We start from the raw sequence: 23,662 nt of genomic DNA, 5'->3' as shown, positions 1-23,662 counted from the left end.
ACTAGGGACAGGACTAGATGTGCCAAGAAAGCAAGGGAATTGGGGAAGAAATGACGCTGGACAAGACACAGTCCCTGGATGAGACTAGGATACAGGGCCTGGGCTAGGACTAGACTGGGAAAGTGGGACCTGAACAAGGAACTTGGAAACTGGACAAGGACTCCGAGCCAGAGACTGGATGGGGACCCGGAAACTGGGTCCTGACTCAGGCTCAGACTCCGGATCCAGGAGAGGACTGGATGTGGCAAGACAACAGGACTTGACATGGGGCAGGACGTGCGACTCCTGGGCTGGACATGGGACTCCTGGGCTGGATGAGGACATGAGGCTCAGACTTGGACTTGTGCATGGACTGGAACCTCCTCGGAGCCTTGGACTGGAGCACAGGAACACTGAACACAGAGCCGGGACCCCTCCTTGGGAAGAGGACGTAGGGCCGGGGCTATACACCAAGTCAGGACCCCTCCTTGGGGACAGGACATATGGCCGGGACTCATACACGGACGCTAAACACAGGGACAGAAAGAGACAGTTCCACGCTCAACGATAGGTAGTTACTACTGTTGGCGAGGCTCCGGTCTCACTCCGGCAGCTGAACTTGACGATGGTACAGGCGAGGACGCAGGCATGGGTAGCCGGCAAGGCTTCAGGCGTGGGTAGCAAGCAGAGCTTCAGGCGAGGCTTCAGAGGGAAGAAAGGGAACAGCCTGACTTACCCCACAGAGGCGAGAACAGGATACCGAGGAGATGAACCAGCAACCACACTCGAACCCAGGGCCACTTATATTCCAGCCGCAATATGAGAATCATGTGCCTCTGGTTAAGCCCAACTGAAACAACAGACAGCCAAAAGACCCGAAGTCTGGAGTCCATGGACTGGACCGTGAATCGGAACGTTGACTTTACGGACCGGACCATAACACTTCAGGAGAGCATGGAGTGACCACTCCGTGCTGAACTTTGACGGCTCCTCCATAGGGATCGTTAAGAGCACTAAATTTCTTGGTGTTCAACGGGTGGAGAATCTCACCTAGTCCTTCAACACCAGCTCCATAGCCAAGAAATCCCAGCAGCGTCTCTACTTTCTGAGAAGGCCGAGAAAACTCCATCTCCCATACCCCATCCTCACCATATTCTGTAGAGTTGTATTGAGAGCATCCTAAGCAGCTGCATCACTGCCTGGTTCAAGAATTGCACTGTATCGAATCGTAAGATCCTGCAGTGGATAATGAGGTCAGCTGAGAAGATCATCGGGGTCTCTCTTCCCGCTATTCCAGACACTTATACCACACGCTGCATCTGCAAAACAAACAGCATTATGAAGGACCCCACACACACCTCACACAAACACTCCTCCCTCCTGCCATCTGGGAAAAGGTAACGAAGCATTCAGGCTCTCACTACCAGACTGTGCAACAGTTTCTGCCCCCAAGCCGTCAGACTCCTCAATACCAAGAGTCTAGATTGACATTGTAATTTGTCCTCTACTGTGCCTATTGTCTTGTTTATTAATTATTGTACTGCCCTGCACTGTTTTGTGTACTTTATGCAGTCCTGTGCAGGACTGTAGTCTAGTGACATTTTTATGTTGTTTTACGGAGTCTAGTGCTGTCTCACATAGTCTAGTGTAGTTTTGTGTTGCCTCATGTAGCACCAGGGTTGTGAAGGAACGTTGTTTCATTTTTACTGTGTTCTGTACCAGCAGTTTATGTTTGAAATGATAATAGAAACAACTTGAACTTGAACATGTTTTAAAGATAGCAGACCCACCAAGGGTAATGTCAGAATATCTTCAGATATGAGGGGTGATTGATAAGTTTGTTGCCTAAGGTAGAAGGAGTCAATTTTAGAAAACCTAGCACATTTATTTTTCAACATAGTCCCCTCCTAGACCCCTTAGATCAGCAGTCGTGAAGCGTACGAATCCCTTCTTTGTAGAAGTGGTCCACAGCAGGGGTGATTAATAAGTTTGTGGCCTAAGGTAGAAGGAGATGTGTTATATAGCTGTCGTTACATGCACATGCAGTACACCTCTTTGAGTGAAAATGCAGAAACTTTCAAGATAATAACTCATCTCCTTCTACCTTAGGCCACAAACCTATCAATCACCTCTGCTGTGGAATACTTCTGGAGGTCCAAGATGCTGACTTCTGTAAAGAAGGAATCCATATGCTCCACGACCGCTGGACTAAATGTCTAAATGTAGGAAAAATAAATGTGCTAGGTCTCGAACTTATCAATCAACCCTCATAAAGTGAATCTTACCATACCCAGTGTTCACAGAAATGACGCAGGAATGTATAAATGTATTGTAAGCATGATTACAACAGCGGCAGTGCAGAGATCCAGCTACAGGTTAACTGTAAGTATGCAGGTAGCTCTTTAGGTTAATTTACATCCAATGTTAGTTAATGGAAAATCAATATTCCATCTGGATTTCTGTTGTAGGTGGACATCAGGATTCAGCTGCGCGGTTTATCTGGAGCAGATATTGGTACAACTCTGACATTTATTCGTTCTGCCCTTTCAGTTGCCATTGCTGAATAGTACAATGGTACGAATGATCTGCATGCGGGACAGGACTACACCATCAAGTCAGTAAGAAAGGTTTACAGTGGGAAATATATTTGTCAGCAGCCTTTCTGCAAAGATCAGCGTACGGAAGAAGTAAAAGTTTCTGTCTATATTCTGTAAGAATTCGGAGCAGAATTAGGCCATTTAGCCCATCGAGTTTACTCCACCATTCAACCGTGGCTGATCCTTTTTTTTCATCTTCACTCCCATTTCCCGACCTTCTCCCCGTAATCTTGGATGCATGTCCAATAAAGAACCTATCAATCTCTGCCTTAAATACACCCAATGACCTGACCTCCACAGCTGCACGTGGCAAGAAATTTCACAAATTTCCCATCCTGTGGCCAAAGAAATTTCTCGGCATCTCTGTTTTGAAAAGGTGCCCCTCTATCCTGAGGCTGTGCATCCTTGTCCTAGAGTCTCCCACCATGGGAAACATCCTATCCACATCTACTCTATCTAGGCCTTTCAACATTCGAAAGGTTTCAATGAGATTCCCCTCATTCTTCTGAATCCTAGTGAGTACAGACCCAGAGTCATCAAAAGTTCCTCTTATTTCTGAAATCTTCTTGTGAACCCCACCCCCCGGACTCTCTCCAATGGAAGCACATCCTTTCTAAAATGAAGGGTTCCAAAACTGTTCACAATACTAAGGTGAGGCCTTAGTAAGGTAAGGTAAGGCCTCTGCATCACATCCTTGCTCTTGTATTCTAGACCTCTTGAAATTAATGCTAACAAGGCATTGGCCCTTATCACCACCGACTCAACTTCAGGGTGCTCGGCACAAGGAATTCCAATTCCCTCAGCATCTCAGAGTCCTGGATTGTCTCCCTGTTTAGAAATTAGTCCGCACATTTATTCCTAATACCAAATTTCTACTACCATATTCCACTTCAATCGATGTCTTAGACTCCTAAGTAATTTTATTTTACAATTTTCATGCTATGCTGTTCTGTCTACTATGGACATCAGGGACAGTGAACCTGGGGCTGAGTTACAGAAATAATGAATAAAGTGTGAAGGGACTCATTAGTAGCCAATTTGTCATAATTGCTAATTTAAGCCTGCAGCGAATAATGCTCCATGTCATGTTTGCCAGTGCTTTGGTCAATGAGGAACAGGTAGGACTTGCCAGTTATAATAATGGAGAGCCATGTCTGTTTTATCTGCCCCAGTAATGGAGGGGCATGCTGTGCCCATGCTTGTAAGCAGGATCGTTCAAAGCCCATCTTCACAGTGGCAGCTTCATTTGACATCACGGACTATTGTGGAGTGAAGCTTCTGAAGTTCTGAGATGTAGAAATGTTTCTCAGAACACAGAATCCTGAGTAGCACAAATGTAACCACAGATTTAAAGAAACCACCCCTGTGGGAATAAAATACAGCAAATGGATAAACCAAATGAACCAATCTTGGAGCGTTTACAGAGTTTCAAGGAGCACAGTGTACAGGAGTATCGCCAGTAAGTGCTGGAAACAATCAGCAGTTCAGGCAGCCTCTGTGAAAGGAGAAACAATGGTTAACAGCCCAATGTAGGATGGGGAGATGGGAGGACAACAACGTGACTCTCGACTGTGAAATAAGCCATCATCTGAGAAGGATAGAATTTCTCAACTAATTCTGACAGAGGATTTCCGACGAATCGATTTTTGCTACACTAAGGCTACCTGGCCTCGAGTATTTACTAGGATTTCCCCATTTTTTTTTATCATTTAATATCTCCAACATCTTCAAATTTCCATTCTCTTTTTCATAAAATACTGTTAAATACAAGTCAAGGGGTGAAATAAACTAACTTTCAGTTAACCCTCCCTGATGGACAGAGGACCAGTGATGTATACACCCAGTGATAAAGCAGCCAGCATAATCAAAACCCCACCCGATGGACATTCTCTCTTCTCTTTTCTCCTACTCCTCCCCTTGGACAGACAACACAAAGGCCTGAAAGCACGTAGCAACAGGCATCAGGACAGGTTCCATCTCATTCTTATTAGACCCTTGTCCGATAAGATGGAATATTACCTTTACAATCTACCTTAGTGTTTGCCTGTGCTGTGCTTTTTTGGTAGCTGTCACACTTCATTCTTCATTGTTATTGTTTTACCTTATTCTCGCCCAATGTACTGTGTAATGATTTGATCTGCGTAAACAGTATGCCAGAGAAAACGTGCACCTTGGTAGATGTGACGGTAGTAAACCATGTACCACTCTGCAGCACAGGACTCATTTAAAGCGTGCCTGGTCTGTGGCAGTGGGATGGAGGTGATCGCGCTGCCAGAGGATAGCATGGATTCCGAGGGCTGAGTGGCCCACTTGTACTGGTGTGAAATGGTTTGGAGTTTCAAGGACCTCCGAATGATTGTGCCCAGGGGTGTTTTATTATTGTTGTTTTACATTGCTACAAGTAAGAATTGGAAGAGTGATTTTAATATTGCATTGTATTGTGACTAAAGCATTTTCTCTACATGAAAACTGGAATGCTACAGAATCAGTATCAGAATTAGCAGTAATATTTCTGGCATATGTTATGCAGTTTGCTGTTTTCTGGCAGTACATTGCAATACAGAATAAGAAAAAAACTGTAAGTTACAATAAGTATATGGAAAAAATAACTAAGTAGTACAAACAGAGAGTGAAATAGTGATTAGGTATTCATTGTCCAATCAGAAATCTCATGAGGAAGTTGGTCCTGAAACATGGTCTTCAGCCTTCTGAAAACATCTCATTTCAAAGGTTTGCTCGATGCTGGGGAACCTGTCAGGAACAGGGGCAGGATTGGACCCAAATGCAGGACGCAGACACTGAAGTACTAGGGGTAGGACAGGATGGGGATGGCATGGCATGAAAAGGGTAAGGCAGGTGGGGCTGGATCCCGGAGGTTGGACGAGGCAGGAGGATACCCGAGTTCGGACTAAGCAGGCAGGAGGATCCCTGAGTTTGGACTAAGCAGGCAGGAGGATCCCTGAGTTCAGGCAGGGCAGAAGGATTCCAGAGTTCAGACGAGGCAGACAAGGAGGGTCCCAGAGTTTGAGGCAGACAGGAGGGTCCCTCATAGCAGGTCGCATGGATCCTGGGCAGGGCCGTCTCCCAGGCGGAAACACAGAGGCTTGGGCCAGTTGCAGACACCTGGGCAGGTGCGGGGCACAACCCTTAAGGAGCAATAGGTGGAAAGGGCAGAAACCCCCACCGGCCAGCAGCAATCTGGCCATAGCTGCCCGACAGAGGCAATGGGTAGGAAGGGGCAGAACCCCCACCGGGCAGCGGCAGTCCGGCCGGACCTCCCCAATGGAGCAACGGGTAGGAAAATGCAGATGGGTGGAAAGGGCAGAACCCCCGCCGGGCAGCAGCAGTCCGGCCAGACCTGCCCGACGGGGGCAACGGGTAGGAAGGGGCAGAACCCTCACTGGGCAGCGGCAGTCCGGCCGGACATGCCCGACGGAGGCAAGGGATCAGAAGGAAACTGGGTCCGGGGTGAGCAGCAGGACTACCATGATACACCGGGAAATTGGGAAAGGCTACCAACAGCATGGCAGCACGGGAAAGGGGAGTAAGGGGAATAAAACAGCGGGACCAGCGCACAGGAGAGAAGCAGGGGAACAAGACCAACCGGATAGAGCACATACAGAACAGGCCAGCAACCAGGGCAGAGCAGGGGAACAAGACCAACCGGATAGAGCACATACAGAACAGGCCGGCAGTCCAGGTACAGAGCGGGTTAAACCGGCTTCAGAGCAGGACGGCCCCACACCTATGCTCAGTCCCCGAGCCCCTTATAAACACCTGCCCCCTAATAGGCAACAGGTGTATCTCCTTAAGCCAAGATGATCCAATGGCTCCGTGTGACAGGAGGGCTGGCTACAAGGCCCGGAGTCCAGAGTCCGCAGACCGGAGCAAGACCCGGAAGGTGGACTCCGGACCGGACCCAACAGAACCTAGTGCCCATGATGGAACTGGCTCAGTTCACAACTGTCAACAGCTTTTTCCAATCTTGTGCAATAGCCCCTCCTCCTCAAATGCCAAGCAGGATGCTTCCTTATGTCTCCTGACATTCACAGCAAGATTATGTGACAGGCGTCAGCTCCTACCTTGTCTATCAGACATAAGATTGAAGTTGATAGCGCTCAAAAACTATAACTGTATGTACTGAAATTTCAGCTGAATTTTATTTGAAATGGGTGTCCTTTCACGTTACAAATCAAATAAGTTCTACGCTTTTTCTGCTAGTGTTTATCAACTGAGCCAAGCCACAAGCAATATAAACTTCTCAAGTAGCCATTTAAAGATCAAATCATGCAGCAATGTGTTGTAACAAGGGCAGGAATGTAGTCATTCAAAGTGGAGTTAGGCTTGTGAATGTATGTGATAGATTGACGATTACAGTCACAGTAACAGACAGCAATACAGCACACACACAATCCCTTCAGTCCACGCTGACCACAATGCCCATCCAGCTAGTTCCCATTTCCCGTGTTCAGTCCATGTACCTCTGAACCCATCCTTCTCCAAGTGTTACTTAAACGATATGATTGTACCTCCCTCAGCCATTCCTGGCAGCTTGTTCTATGTGCTCACTACCCGCTGACTCATATTCTTTTACATCATTCTCTTACCCTAAACATGTGCATCCTTGTTTTAGAGCACCAGACCCTGGATAAAAGACACTTACCATGCACATTTTCAGTAATGTTCATAACCTTCATCACTCTAATGTGGGTCCTCAGGTCCTGCCAACGTCCTCGTATTTACTTTCACTGTACTCTTTCCAGTCTAACTGTGTCTTTTGTAGAAATGACCAGGAGTGTAGATGGTCCAAACTGTTAGGCTGATAGTCTGACAAATCATTAAAAATACAGTAGCTCCTCCCCTAGTATATGGAGTTGGCCAATATCCTGTGAAATGGCGGGGCGCTCTGAGGGCTCTAATGTTGTATCCTTACCCCTGTTACCTGTGCTTCTATGTAATCCACTGTGCAGAAAACCACACTGGAGGCAAAAGTCCAGAGGGTTGACAATGTACATTGGAAACTGCAGCACCTTCTTCTGGTAAGAGAAGGCAAATTTCTATTGTCATGTCTTTTGAATGGGGGGGGGGGTCTTTGTGGAAAATATCGACTTTAGCAGGTCCCCACATGTGAATGAGAGGACAATTAATTGGCAACACCAGTAGAGAGGGCACATTTCATCGCAGTCCCCAAGTCTGGAACCTTCACAAAGACAGATAACTACCGCGGTATCAGCTTGACCTACATCTTAGCAAATCGGATGTTCTTGAACAGGATTCGCACTGCTATTGACCCTAAGCTAAGTTTCAGTCAGATTGGTTTTCAGCAGAAGCGCACAACAGTAATGCAAATACCTGCTCTCCGTAGAGTCATCAAGGAAGAAGAACAACCTACCAGCCGTGCTTACTTTCATTGATTTTCACAAAGCTTGTGACCCCATTCACCGAGGTAAACTGTTGAAGATCCTGAGAGCTTACGGAGTGCCAGACCATCTACTGAGAGTAACAGAGTCCAGCTATACCATGGCAAAAGTTGTATCACCAGACGGAGAAACAGCAGTGTTCGCGCTCCTAGCTGGTGTGCTGCAAGGAGACAGCTTGGCACCCTATATCTTTATAATCATCCTTGATTATGCTCTACGTCAAGCTACCAAAGATCATGACAAGCTTGGTTTTAACATAACACCAGGACAAACCAAAAGGGTCAGACCAGTTATGCTCACAGATCTTGATTTCGCAGATGACACAGTTCTGCTGTTACGAACCCCGTAACTGGGTTACTTACCAGCAAAGATAGAGACGTCCATTGGAGTCTGATGATACTATTTTTAACAGTATTTATTAGTAAAAATACACAAAAATAATATCAATGCAAATATACAGATACTATACGTCGTCAATACTAAACCTAAAAGTGCCGGTATAATAATAATCAATAAGAAATAAGCTCTATCGTTGTCTAGGGGATAATGAATTGTCCAATGGAAATATAAAGTTCGCTGCAGTTCACACAGGCTGCCGTCGTTTGGTTGTCGCTGGGTTGCAATGGTTGGAGAGAGAGAGAGATAGAGAAAAACTTGCCGGCTTTTCTTTATGATTTCGATCCATCAGGTGTCTCGTTGTCGTGGCCGTTCGAGTGTGACCTCTCCTTTAGCTAAACCGTTCTTCCGCGATGAGCCCGCCACCCAGGCAAGGGAGGACGCACACGAGCTCCCACCGGCTTTCGCTATAAAACGCTGTCACTGGATTTCTAGCGTTTATCCTGGTGTGTCTAAGGGGTGTTCCCCAGACCCGTCTTTTATCCTCACTCACGGGGTCTCAGATGTCAATCAGGTTGGGATGATGCAATCCCTCAACCAGACCACTCTGGTTGTCCCCTGAGGGGTTTCAATGAATAGTACAGTACTCAATACACAATTCCTTTTCCAAGAGACAATAGCAGTAATCAGTGGTTCCGTTCCGCTTTTTGTTAGGAGACATTCCAAACCTTGTGTATTCTGCGTCTCTCTCTCTCTCATTTCCTGACAGGCTGTGTATCTCTCTCATTTCCTGGGTCTCAGACCCGAAATAATAGCGATCTTGCGATTCGCAAAAAGGAGGGGGTGACTTTGCACCCTTCGGCCCATCAGAGTTGCTCCACATTCGTAACACTGCTCTCTCTCCAGATGGAGGGAGCACAGCAGCTACTGACAAAAGTGAAAATTGAGTGTAGTAAAGTTGGACTTCACCGAAATGCTAAAAAGACAGAGTGCATGGCGTTCAACTGCGATGAAGGTACCCTCAAGACCTTAAAGAAAGGTACCACTAAGAAAGTCTTTGACTTCAAGTACCTTGAGACAAGAATGATGAGTTCGGAAAAGGATATAAAGATACGGAAGGCGCTGGTGTGGAGGGCTATGAATGACATGAAGGAAATCTGGAAGTCGAACCTGACCAGAAGGCTTTTTTTAAAAAAAAAGGATCTTCATAGCAGTCATGGAGTCCATTCTCCCGTACGGATGCGAGACGTGGACACTCACCAAGACTATGCGGAAGGTTCTAGATGGCTGCTATACACGAATGCTCCGGGTGGCTCTTGACGTGAGTTGGCAACAGCATATGATGAACGTCAAGCTCTATGACGACCTACCAAAGCTCACTACTAAAATCGAGGCGAGAAGACTGCAACTAGCGGGGCACTGTTCTATGCCACCCTGAGCTACCTGCCAGCCTAGTCAACGCATGGGAGCCCAAGCATGGGAGGATGAACCCTGGGCGCTCTCCCAAGACTATGGTCAACATACTATTAGAAGATAGCGGCGTGGCTAATGTAAATGAACTGAACGCACTGATGAGGGAGAGGGAGAAGTGAAGAGTCCGTCATTGTGCACGACGCCGGCCCCCTAGGTCTGAGTTGAGCTTCATTGATCAGGGTGTTGTGTTTAAAGTTTGGGAAGTACTGATGCAGTGTCAGGTCACATCAGGAGTGCTGTGTGCAGGCTGCTCACCCTGTCACTGGAAGTAAATGGGGCTTTTTGTGAGGAAGCTGAAAATGTTCATCTGAATGCTGCCTGGAGGAGAGGTTGGACAAAGCTGGACTGTTTTCTATGGAGTATTGGTGACAGGGAGGAGACCTGCTAGAGGTTTTATAAAGTTATGACAGAAGTGGATAGAGTCATTGTGCCACTGTGGAAATGTTAGGTCTGGAGACCATGATTTTATGAACCAAAGCAAGAAATTTAAACAAGATATACAGGACAAGTTTTATTTTTAAACAAAGTGGCGTAGCGGTGTGCTACACACAGCGCTAAAATAACGACACGGAGTCGGTAAACTGCAGTTAAAGAAGATTTTATTCGAACTTCACAGCCTTGCTTTAAAGCCTCCTTGATCCCGCCCTCCCCGGGCGCGGATGCTGTAGGGGGCACGTACTCACAGTCCCCCGCAGGCTTTTCCCTTTGTTGGTGAAGCAGACCTGGCGCCCTTTTGGGACTGGCCTTTATGCCGGCGCGCTGGCTATTTGTGAGCCGGTTCGAGTGCGCTAGGAAGTGGGTCGCCACATAACCCGCCCCCCCCCCCCCCAGAACCGGCGATACACCCCCCAATATCCACAGTCTGGGCCGGACCCTGTTTGGGAGGTCGGCCCCTGCGCCGCGGTGCCGGAAACTCGACCGGTTGCGCCAAGTCCACTTGAGCCGGTTTCAGTCGGTCCACCGTGAAAACCTCCTCTCTCCCCCCAACGTCCAGCACGAACGTGGACCCATTGTTCCTGATCACCGTAAACGGCCCCTCGTAGGGCTGTTGCAGCGGTGGCCGATGCCCGCCCCTTCGTACAAACACAAACTTACAGTTCTGCAGGTCTTGGGGTACGCAGGTCGGGTTCTGCCCATGCTGCGAAGTGGGTATGGGGGCCAGGTCACTGAGCCTCTCGCATAGTCTGCCCAGGACTGCTGCGGGTTCTTCCTCTTGCCCCCTTGGGGCTGGTATGAACTCCCCGGGGACGACCAGGGGTGCGCTGTACACCAACTCGGCCGACGAGGCGTGCAGATCATCTTTGGGTGCTGTGCGGATTCCGAGTAGGACCCAGAGAAGCTCGTCCACCCAGTTAGGCCCTTTGAGGCGGGCCATGAGAGCCGACTTTAGGTGATGGTGGAAACGCTCCACCAGGCCGTTCGACTGTGAGTGGTAGGCAGTGGTGTGGTGCAGCTGTGTCCCCAAAAGGCTGGCCATAGCTGACCACAGGCTGGAGGTGAACTGGGCGCCTCTGTCGGAGGTAATGTGGGCCGGTACACCAAAGCGGGACACCCAGGTGGTGATCAGTGCCTGGGCGCAAGATTCAGAGGTGGTGTCGGTGAGCGGGATCGCCTCTGGCCATCCACATGAATGTGGTCAAAACACCGGTGGGTGGGGTGGAACAGCAGCGGCAGAGCTTTGGTGTGCAGCTGCACCTTGGCCGTCTGGCAGTGCATGCACGTTCTGGCCCATTCACGGACCTGCTTGCGGAGTCCGTGCCAAACGAACCTGCTGGAGACCATCCGGACGGTTGTCCTGATGGAGGGGTGCGCTAAGTTATGAATGGAGTCGAAAACGTGACGCCGCCAAGGTTGCCGGGACGATGGGACGGGGCTGGCCGGTGGTGACGTCACAGAGTAGGGTCCTCTCACCTGGGCCTACGGGGAGGTCCTGGAGCTGCAAACCAGAGACTGCGGTTCTGTAACTCGGGATCTCCTCGTCTGCCTGCTGCGCCTCTGCCAGCACCTCAAAGTCTACCCCTTGGGAAAGGGCGTGAATGTTAGGGCGAGAGAGTGCATCCGCCACGACATTGTCCTTACCCGAGACGTGCCGGACGTCCGTCGTGTATTCAGAGATGTAGGACAGATGGCGCTGCTGGCGGGATGACCAGGGATCGGACACCTTCGTGAACATAAAGGTAAGCGGTTTGTGGTCCGTCAACGCGGTGAAGGGCCTACCTTCTAAGAAGTACCTGAAATGCCGGATTGCCAGGTATAGCGCCAACAGCTCCCGGTCGAAAGCACTGTATTTGAGCTCGGGTGGCCGCAGGTGTTTGCTGAAAAACGCCAGGTGTTGCCAGCGACCCACGATGATTTGCTCCAGTACCCCACCGACTGCCGTGTTAGATGCGTCCACCGTGAGGGCATTCTGGGGTGCACTAGCATCGCGGCGTTTGCCAAGGCTTCTTTCGTTTTAATGAAAGCGGCAGCGGACCCCTCATCCAAGGTAATGTCCTTGCCCGGACCCGACATCAGGGCGAACAGGGGGCACATGATTCAGGCAGCTGAAGGGAGGAAGCGGTGGTAGAAATTGACCATACCTATGAATTCCTGAAGGCCTTTGATTGTGGTGGGTCAGGGGAAATGGCGGACCGCCTCTACCTTAGCGGGCAGAGGGGTCTTTAGTAATCCTGTGGCCCAGGAAGTCAATGGTGTCGAGCCCGAACTGGCATTTGGCTGGGTTGATTGTTAGACCGTACTCACTCAGCCGGGTATAGAGTTGTCGGAGGTGGGACAGATGCTCCTGACGACTGCTGCTGCCTATGAGGATGTCGTCCAAATAGATTAATGCGAAGTCCAGGTCGCGTCCCACCACATCCATTAACCGCTGGAACGTCTGTGCGGCATTCTTTAGGCCGAACGGCATGCGGAGGAACTCGAAAAGGCCAAACGGGGTGATGAGAGCTGTTTTGGGAACGTCGTCCAGATGCATCGGGATTTGATGGTATCCCCAGACAAGGTCTACCTTGGAGAAGATCCGTGCGCCGTGCAGGTTTGCTGCAAAGTCCTGAATGTGCGGCACAGGGTAGCGGTCCGGTGTTGTAGCCTCGTTCAGCCTGCGGTAGTTGCCGCATGGTCTCCAGCCCCCTGTCGCTTTGGGCACCATGTCCAGGGGGGAGGCCCATGGGCTGTTGGACCGCCGGATGATCCCCAATCCCTCCATCCTCTTGAACTCCTCCTTCGCCAGTCAAAGCTTGTCTGGGGGAAGCCTTCGAGCACGGGCGTGGAGGGGTGGTCCCTGGGTCGGGATGTGTTGCTGAACACCGTGTCGGGGCATGGCTGCCGTGAACTGCGGTGCCAGAACCGATGGGAAATCCGCCAGGACTCTGGTGAAGTCATTGTCGGACAGCGTGATGGAGTCGAGGTGTGGGGCTGGCAACTGGGCTTTTCCCAGGGAGAACGTCTGAAAGGTCTCGGCGTGGACCAGTCTCTGCCTCGGCAGGTTGACCAGCAGGCTGTGAGCCCGCAAAAAATCCGCACCCAGAAGCGGTTGGGCTACGGCGGCCAGTGTGAAGTCCCACGTGAACCGGCTGGAGCCGAACTGTAGCTGCACCGGACGGGTGCCGTAGGTCCTTATCGTGCTGCCGTTCACGGCCCTCGGGGGGGACCCGGTGCCCTGTTGCGGGTGTTGTAACTCGTCAGAGGGAAGATGCTGATCTCGGCACCGGCGTCGACCAAAAAACGGCATCCCGACCTCTTGTCCCACACATACAGGAGGCTATCCCGATGGCCAGCCGCCGTAGCCATCAGCGGCGGCTGGCCCTGGCGTTTCCTGGGAACTTGCAGGGCGGGCGACAGCGGCGGACTTCTGCGCCCCACCGCTGGTGGTAGAAGCACCATTGTTCGTCAGGCTCCTCACCCCTGCCTCTGGGGTTAGCGGGCTCTGTGGCTGGGCCTGGTCTGGTTTGCTGCTGGGAGCATGGCCTGGTGATCTGTGCGACGGACGCCCCACTCACCTTCTTGGCGTTCCACAGCAAGTCCGCCCGGTCTGCCACCTTCCGGGGGTCGCTGAAATCCGCGTCGGACAGCAGCAGGCGTATGTCCTCGGGCAGCTGCTCCAGGAATGCCTGCTCAAACATGAGGCAGGGTTTGTGTCCGTCGGCCAGAGACAACATCTCATTCATTAAAGCTGATGGAGGTCTGTCCCCCAAACCATCCAGGTGCAGTAAACGGGCAGCCCGCTCGCGCCGTGAGAGTCCGAAAGTCCTTATGAGCAGGGCTTTGAATTCCGTGTACTTGCCGTCCGCTGGGGGAGACTGTACGAACTCCTCAACCTGGGCCGCTGTGGCCTGGTCGAGGGAGCTCACCACATAGTAGTAACATGTGTCCTCTGAGGTTATCTGCCGAAAGTGGAATTGGGCTTCTGCTTGCTGGAACCATAGGTGACGTCGCAGCGTCCAGAAGCTTGGCAGTTTCAACGAATCCGCATGAACAGATGCGGCATCGGTCATCTCCGGTCCAAAAATCATTTGGACTGTCGGGGTCACCAATTGTAGCGGTGTGCTACACGCAGCGCTGAAATAACGACACGGAGTCGGTAAACTGCAGTTAAAGAAGATTTTATTCGAACTTCACAGCCTTGCTTTAAAGCCTCCCTGATCCCGCATGTACTCACAATCCCGCACAGGATTTCCCCTTTGTTGGTGAAGCAGACCTGGCGCCCTTTTGGGACTGGCCTTTGTGCCGGTGTGCTGGCTATTTGTGAGCCGGTTCGTGTGCGCTAGGAAGTGGGTCGCCACAGTGGTGCATATCTGGAAAAGCTCCCATGGAGCTGGTGGAGGGAGACAGGGTAGAGACGTTTATGAGGCACTCAAACACACAGGAGCAGACGATGAGTGTATGATATAGATGCTCTGCAGGCGGAGGTGCATTTTAAAGTGGCACGGTGATCGGCAGACATATCAAGGGCCAAAGGGCTTGTTTGTATGATATATTGCTGCATGTTCTGTGTTTCATTCCCAGTTAGGGAGCAGTGCAGACTTACAATCTCATTGACAAATGTTCGCATTTGTAATTGTTTTAAGCCCTATCCGATGTGGACAAGCTCCACCTCACTGAAACAGTTCTCCCCACTGAGCAATGCTTTCCACCAACACACTGTACAAAGTTGTCTCTGCACCACACGAGTGCTTTGGGATGAATAGTGAGCTTCTGAAAATGGAGGTAAAAGGCAAGCCAATGAGTTTACTGTCTAATACACACATTCTGTCAGTTAGTTTAAATATTAATTAGGTGTAAATATTAAACCAAGTGAGAACAGATAAAAATTGGTCACATCTTTTATTGACCAGTGTTGGGGCATTAGTAATAACAGGGCACAGGCTTAAGGTGAGAGAGAAGAGATGTAATAGGAACCTCAAAGGTAACATTATCACCAAGAAGGTGATCGGTATATGGGACAAGTTGACGGGGAAGAGGCTGAGATGGGGCAGTAACAATGTCTAAAATATACATGGATAAGAAAGGTCAAGGTTTGACAAGATATGAGCCAAACGTGTGCAACTGGGACTACCTTGAATTTGAATCTTAGTCGGTGTAGGCGATTTGGAGTGAGGACCGTGTTTCCAGGCTATATAGCAAGATACCTCTGTGTCCAACTAAGATTTTGAATTTGCATTTTAAATTGTAATTGTAATAACCAAAAGTTAATCAAAGTAGAATGGAAATTTACTGTATTTTGTTTCACTGGGTTACCATAAGCACAGAAGACACAACACCAGAGCAGATTTCAGCACAGCAATTCCATCATGGCTGGTTGATTATCCCCTCAACCCCATCCATCTGCCTTCTGCCTTCTCCCCACAACCATTAATGCACTGACTAATCAAGAACCTGTCAAAATCTGCTTAAAATATACTGAATGACTTGGCCCCACATCCGTTTGTGGCAATAAACAACACGGATTCACCAACTACTGGCTGAAAGCCCCGCTTATCTCCGTTCATTATAGGAAGCATCCTCTCCACATCCACTCTATCTCAGCATTTCAATTAGTCAATAGTTTTGATCATATCTCATCAGCTCCTCATCTTCATTTTGCAGACTCTTCGAATGGTCTGGCAGGTGGAGCGATAGCCCGAAGTGTGATTGCGGTCACCGCTGGAATGGTGCTGACGTGTGCATTAATTTTCTGATGCATCGGGGAAAGGCAAGCAGGTAAATACATTTCAGTCAAACCTTTCCTGTATGTTGACAATACTGTCCAGTGCCTGATGTTCCAGTGTAATCAGAGATTGCTCCATTTCACACGTCGTTCTGTGTGTTGTTCCAGCTTTAACCTCACTCACCTTTTCTCTGTCAGTCAGTCAGTGTTCATTGTCATCACTGGTGTTGTCTACAAGCTCTGACCCTGTGAATTAGACAGGGATCTGATGAATTCGGTGACGAGGTCAGGCTGGGCTGGCAGTGACTTCCACTGCTCTGTTATGAATGGTTTAGTTTTCCGCTTTCCACTTCATGTGCCATTTTTATCAGGCCCCTGCAAGGGATTCAGTGTTAAATCCGTGCCATTGGACACATGGCATCTCTTAAAGTGAATTCATTCCTCTAAAATACCTTGCGTTCATATGGATGTCATGAATACAATGGTGATGTGGGTTTGAACCTCGAGTGCTCTCTGTGTGTCGAGTTTGCTCTCTGTTTTACCGTGTGACAGTACCCCCACATCCCAACAGGATGCAGGCTGGTTTTATCACTATTAATCAGTTATCAGGTGGAGTCATTATGATGTGGGGATTAATGAGAATACCAAGAATTAGAGGCAGGAGTTGTTTAATTGGCCCCTCTAATGTGTCCCACAATTCAATGCTCCCATTCTTCCCCCATTCCTCTTTGCTTTTAATCTTCCTTGCAACTCCTCACACCATCGACCTGTCCTCCACCTCACAGCAGGACTGAGAAATCCAGAGATTCCCCACACTCTGCGTGAAGCACCCACCTCTCAAAGTGATAAATGACTGCTGTTCCTGCACACTCCCACCCACCAATCCAGTAATACTGACCCCTCGATCAAGACTCTCCCAAGGGGTAAAACATCACCACATCTGACCTGTCCTGTGCCCTTGAGGACTGCCATGCTTTAGTAAGGTCACCCTCATTCCTCTATCAGCCTGAGAAACTTGCACACAAATTAGAAATTAGAACAATGTAGCACAGGAACTACAACTATATAGCTGGCCTACAACATTGTCCCAAGCTAATTATGTTAGTAACCAAACCCAAATAAGTGAATCCATTCTGCCTACACAATATAGATTTTCAGTTTCCTGCTCGTTCATATCCCTGTTCAAGAACCTCCTGAAGAACACCATCATAAATCCATCCACCACTTCTTGTGTTTTTTTTTAAAAAGCCTCAACATCCCATTTGAATGTATTCCCTCTCAATTATGTGCATACCCTCTGGTATTAGACATTTCAATGCAAGGAAAATAATACTGGGTCTCTATTGAAGCCTCTTATGATCTGTCACATCACGTATCAGAGCAATAAATCTCCTTCTGACTGTCTCCAGTTCCAGTCTCTCCTTAAACAAATCCATGCCCGTCAGTCCCGGTGTGGCTTTGCCCACATATTCACTATGTATCCATACTTCCCTCTTCCTAAACTCCAAAGTGCTGCCAAAAGCTCATTAATTGCTCTCCAGCGATCCACAACTATAGCCAATCTTCTCCGTGGATTGTCACGTTGTCGTGGTGGAGAAGCTTGTGTCATCCTGTGATCCCGAGATGATGGTGTCTGGAGCTTTGCTCCTGGTATGGGCACCCATGGTGGTAAGTCGAGGGTGAAGTCGCTGACAAAGAACAATCTAACCAAGACCTCAACAATGGAACGGGCAGACGAAGTTACTTCAAACTCAGTGGTTGTGAAGGTGGATGAAGGCTGCAACAAATCCATCAGCTCCAATCATCGTGATTTCCATGCCATTGCAATCATTTGGTTGATTTGTGAAGTATCATGTGCTTCTTGGAGTGCAACATAAAGTATACATTAAATAAATATACGCACAAGTGCCTTCGCTCTGTGGGCCACTTCTGATCAACATAACGAAGACCATCATCCTCAACCTCGAGGGATAGCCACGACCATGACTGAGAGTGTGTAGGGCGCAGTCTGTGTGTAAGTGTGTGTGTGTGTGTTTTCTAGGCTTCTCAGCTCTATCCAGGCTACTCCACTTTACTCCAGCTTTATGTTTGTTGAAGGGGAACTACCCCAGCGTGCAGACAGGAGACATTGCTTTGGCTTGTGGCAGAGAATGCGGTACACGGGAACAAGTGTAAGGAGATGCCTGTGGGAAATCCTTTTCAGTAGATGTTTTGGGTGACCTTGTTTATGACTTTCTGAGGCAAGCATTTGCCATTGGTTTATTATTGCTACAAGTGCCTAGATATAGTAATCATGAACACTGTTCCTTTTCACCAAAATAGATTGTGATGCTAGATTTTAAGAGACAGATCACAATGTTACAATCGCAGTGAAATTGTGGTGCATGTAGACGAATAAAGCCTGGATGACACAAACTGTGCAAAATGTTTAGGCATCTTAGATTTATATATTAACATTTAGACTTCCAAATATTCATTTTGCAAATCAAGAAAAAGCCTGAGAATGCGTTTTTTTAATTTCAGTAATATATTGCATAATTGACCACTTGGCTGGAGGACTGGACAGAACCATCAGTGGTCGGAGGTCCCCGCAGCATCACCCGTGGTTGGAGGCCAGAGGGAAAATGAACAGGGAAATCACGAACACAACAAAGTCTGTAGATACTAGGAAACCAAAGTAACACATACAAAATGCTTAAGGAGCTTAGCAGGTCAGGCAGATTCTATTGAAAAAAGTAAACAGTCTCGTTGAGACCCCCTTTCAGGACTGAGAAGGGGGTAAATACCTGAATAAAACCAGGACGGGTAAGGATAGGGTTAGCAGGAAGGCGATAAGTGAAGCCAGGGAAAGCTCAAGAACTGGAGAAAAAAAATCGAATAGGAGAGGAAAGTGAACAATACGAGAAAGGGACGGTGGATTGGACCCAGGGAGAGGTGATAAGCAGCTGAGAGGAAGTGAAAGGTCAGAGCAGAAGAGAGGAAGTTGGGGTGAGAGGTAAATTTATTCACCGGAAGGAGAAATCGATATTCATGCCATCAGTTTGGAGGGTACCTAGACGGAATATGAGGCACTGATCCTGGACCCTGTGGGTGGCCTCATCTTGGCACAAAAGAAGACAATGGGTTGACAGTCGGAATGGTAGTGAGAATCAAAACTAAAATGTTTGGACACCCTGAAATCCTGCTTGTAGCGGATGATTCAAAGGTTCATTTGTTATGAAAATATGTATCAATTACAACTCTGAATTTGTTTTCTTCTCCAGATAGCCATGAAACAAAAAAATCAATTTAAATCATTCAAAAAGAAACATCAGTCTCCCCTCCCTCCAGAAAAATAGAAGGGCAACCTGATCATCAACCTCCAAAGCTCACCACTGCCTGAACAAAATGGGTCAAGAACATCAAACCCACTCACCCAAATAAAGCTTGCTTGGCACAAATGCAGAGAAGCTAGCGTCACCAGTGCAGAGGAGCACCCCAAAAGAGTTGCCTGATCTGCAAGGACTTTTTGGACAACGGGGAGGATTCGGCTATTGGGCCCTTTCACTGTGACACCACCGAACTCAACAACTACATCCAAACCACTCTGGGCGAACTTTAATGACCAATAAATTGAATTACGCTCTACAATCAGGTGTCTAAATGATTCACTGACTTTAAAGGGAAGGGGCATCTAGTTTACCAGGAAACAAAGACTACAGGGACTACAGACTTTCTGTTGACTAATATGTCTCTCCACTCACGGTGAAATGGGGGCAAAACTTTTTTCCCTTATTAGGGAAAGCGAGAACCTGTGGTGTGTAGAATTATCGGGTGAATGAGCAGTTTTTGGGGTACTGCCAGTATGTGTCTTTATTGAATCTTTGCTGCACACTACGTAGAGGATGCTGATGCACTTTTTGTTGGTGGGGTGGGTGTGTCGCTGCTTTGCTGTTGCTTGTGCGTCGGGGGGGTATCTGGGGGGATTTGCTGTTCTAACATTTTAGCTGTCATCCATTCGTTGGGGCACCGCTGTTTACGTCTCTGTCTACAAAGAAAAGGAATTTCAGGAGAAATATAATTTCAGGACTTCTATTGTATACATTTCTCTGACATTTAGATGCAGCTATTGAATTCACAGTTTCTGGACCCTACTGACAAGTCTCGTCGAGACAAACATCATGCTGCTCACTCCACCAACAACACAGCCCAGCCAGGAACATAGCAGGGGATTTTACATCAGAAGACATTAGATTCAGTGATGAAACCCGTGATTAATGTTGTTTTCGCAGGGAAATCCTAAGAACCATCCATTAAGGTGATTTAAATACAAGCGCTCTCCCACACGTGACATCACACTGGCGCCCCCACACGCCTGTCGTCACACAAGAGCTCCCTTCACCTGGATCTGCCGTCACCAGCGCGGTGCCTTACATCACGCAATGCTACTCAGCTCGAGCTAGGTCATTTTCGTGACTCAGCAACGATCACGTGTCTCCTGCTCCCAGGCCACCCCCACTGTCAACAGAGCATTTACGGGCTGCAACACACACAAAATGCTGGTGGAACACAGCAGGCCAGGCAGCGTCTATAGGGAGAAGCACTGTCGACGTTTCGCGCCGAGCCCCTTCGTCAGGACTAACTGAAAGGAAAGATAGTAAGAGATTTGAAAATAAGAGGGGTGGGGGAATTGTGAAATGATAGGAAAAGACTCGGATGGGGTGGGGTGAAGCAGAGAGCCAGAAAGGTGATTGGCAAAAAGGATACAGAGCTGGAGAAAGGAAAGGATCATGGGACGGGAGGCCCAGGGAGAAAGAAAGGGGAAGGGGGAACAGAGGGAGATGGAGAACAGGCAGAGAGAGGGGAAAAAAGAGGAGGGTGAAAAAAAAAACTAAATATATCAGGGATGGGGTAAGAAGGGGTGGAGGGGCATTAACGGAAGTTAGAGAAGTAAATGTTCATGCCATCAGGTTGGAGGCTACCCAGCCGGTATATAAGGTGTTGCAGCCTCACGATGGACACCGCGAAAACAAGATACGACCATAAAGCAATAAAAAACATAACAATATCTCGCTTCATCAAATACTCTCAGCAGAATCAGACAGTTAGTGATAATGTCCAGTAGTCACTGACCACACTGTCACTGAACATCGGAAGAAATTGGTCATGTCTTTGTTTGTCAATGCCCGCTCTCCTGCAACAAATAAAAACACTTAATGTACAACTTACAATCTGCAAAATTAATACCTCAAATGCGTAATCACTAATTATATATACATCACTATGCACAGCGGGGGATGGCTGACGTGTCGAGGACAGAATTTTCATACATTCTCTCGTTATGGACTTAAACTTTCCGGCTATACATCTCAGAGCAGAGAGATGTGCGGCCTATGAGTGATCAAAATTGCAGTTAAATCTAAAGGTATTAAACCTCAGCATTTGTTCTTGTTTTCGTACTGAAATCAGGAGTGACCCGGCGGTTAAGGAGAAATATTCACTCCATTATTTTTATCACCACATTGGGTACACTATATATATTGAAGTACCGGTACATTTTTATTTGCGTATATCTAAATGGAAAAAAAAATGCAAGTCTTTTATTTAGTCAGTCCGCATGAAAATAAATTTAGACAGATAAAGAACCTCAATGACGAAAATAGGTGCAGCTTGTATTCAGTAGGTTCACATAATGGAAACCACCGGGGAACATAACAAAATGCCGAGCCTTCGTCACTTACACTTTTACACAACCGATGTGATATTCTCTGATGTCTCAAAGCCGGAATAAAATAATAAATATAGTTGTTCAGATATGCCGTGTACACGTAAACATATGTTTGACTTATTTAACTATTGAAGAAAAATATGCTGAACGCTGCGATTAAATGTGATTGGGGTTTTTTCTTGTTCCAATCGGGCTGTGTAATAAAAGCAAGGGAGAATTATTGCACATCACTAATCAGATTAATTACTGTCAAGAGGAGATGCAGAATTACGGAATACGCTCAGTTATATATTTGTAAAATAAAAGAATTAGACAGTTTATTTTTCCAAACAGATTTTGAAATAATTTGTAAATATTGCTAGAAATAGATAAAACATTGCAAGGAACGGAATAAAGAGGTCTTTACAGATGGACAGTCATGTGAAACACAGCCGGGTGAATGTGCACAACCATCCACTAAGCGCACTCACGGACATCTGTCTGAGTGACTGGTGAGGCAATACCTGGATTCGGATTGGACTATGGCAGTTATGAATCAGACACATTGCCTGTAATGCTGAAACGTTAGAACGATTACAGGGCCTGTTTGTAGTTTATAGAGACCCACAAGGCAGAATGATCCGCGCTTTACAAACATGTCACTGACCACGCTGATGTTATCATTGCATCTCCTGAACCATCACTGAGCTGAAATGATAATATCGCTGCTGGGGAAGCTGATGGCATCATTCCTAATCCTACTATCTGTCGTTAACCCTGCAGATAATGTTGTTGCTTCTGCAGCCTCAGCTGATCAAAGTGATGATGCCACAGCGTGGCCTGGTCATTCACTGACAGTATTCCTCTGACAGACATAACTTTAATGTCTCCTCTATCTACAAAATTCATTTGGAGATTTATCCAAGTCCTTATGTTATCGACTCAGGCAACTGATAGGCCAATGTCTGATTAAAGGGATCAACTAAGTGCAGGCCTGTATTCTGTACATTACTCTTTTTAGTTGTTATCGACGTGGACAGTGTTGACATTACTGCCCTAAACGATAGAGCAAATGAACCAGAGAGATAACTAGTCCAGATGCTACTATAATGCAGCCGCAGCGCTATCTGAAATGCAGGATCACTGCGTATCGCATGCATCGGCTTTGACCTTAAATGTGAAACTCATGTATTGTGATCCCAATGTCAGTAGATTCCAATGTGTCAGAATGAGGCTGGTCTCGAGTTTTGAATATAAGTCATTATATTACAGATTGGAATATGAAAATGTTTGATGATGAACTTCAATAAAAAATAAATTACAAAAAATAGGGAAATGATGTTAAATGAGCATCGAGTTTCATGAAAGTTCGGACGATGGAGCAAGGTGATTAAACAACGCAATAATGTAATCTCGACTGAGACAAATTGTTCAATTCAATTACAGTTTCATCGCAGGCAATGTTTCGAATACTTAAGATGCTATATACCAGGAGCAACACACACACACACACACACACACACACACACACAATCCTGGAGGAACGCAGCAGGCCAGGCAAAATCTATGGAAGTGAATAAAGAGTCGACGTTTCAGGCCGGTGCACTGTATTAGGACTGTAAAGGAAGGGCGTAGATGTCAGAATAAAAATGTGGGGGAAGGCGAAGGCAGTGGTAGGTGAATCTATGTAGAGGAGATATCCTTCTTGACCATCTCTTTTCCTTTTCCATCTGTCACTTCCCAGCTTCCGGACACATATTTTCATTTGTAAGTCACAGACAGTTCTCTGACTTATCATTTCAAATTTAAATCTATACACTTGTGCAGATCGGTGAAAACAAAAGCAGAAGTTGCACAGACATGTGCCAAGAGTATGCTTTGGCGTGAGGTAACGGTGCCAAATTATGAATGCAGAAATATTGTTACTGAATCACTGACTGTTCAATGGAGTTTAGAACTTTATACTTTGCTGTTTCGTGTTTATTTAAAATATTTTTGATTATATCCCGTCTCTTTCTAAACAGACATT

This window comes from Hemitrygon akajei, unplaced genomic scaffold (genome assembly GCF_048418815.1).
Source record: "Hemitrygon akajei unplaced genomic scaffold, sHemAka1.3 Scf000063, whole genome shotgun sequence".
NCBI classification, from domain to species: Eukaryota; Metazoa; Chordata; class Chondrichthyes; order Myliobatiformes; family Dasyatidae; genus Hemitrygon; species Hemitrygon akajei.
Note: the sequence above shows the minus strand (reverse complement) of the source record.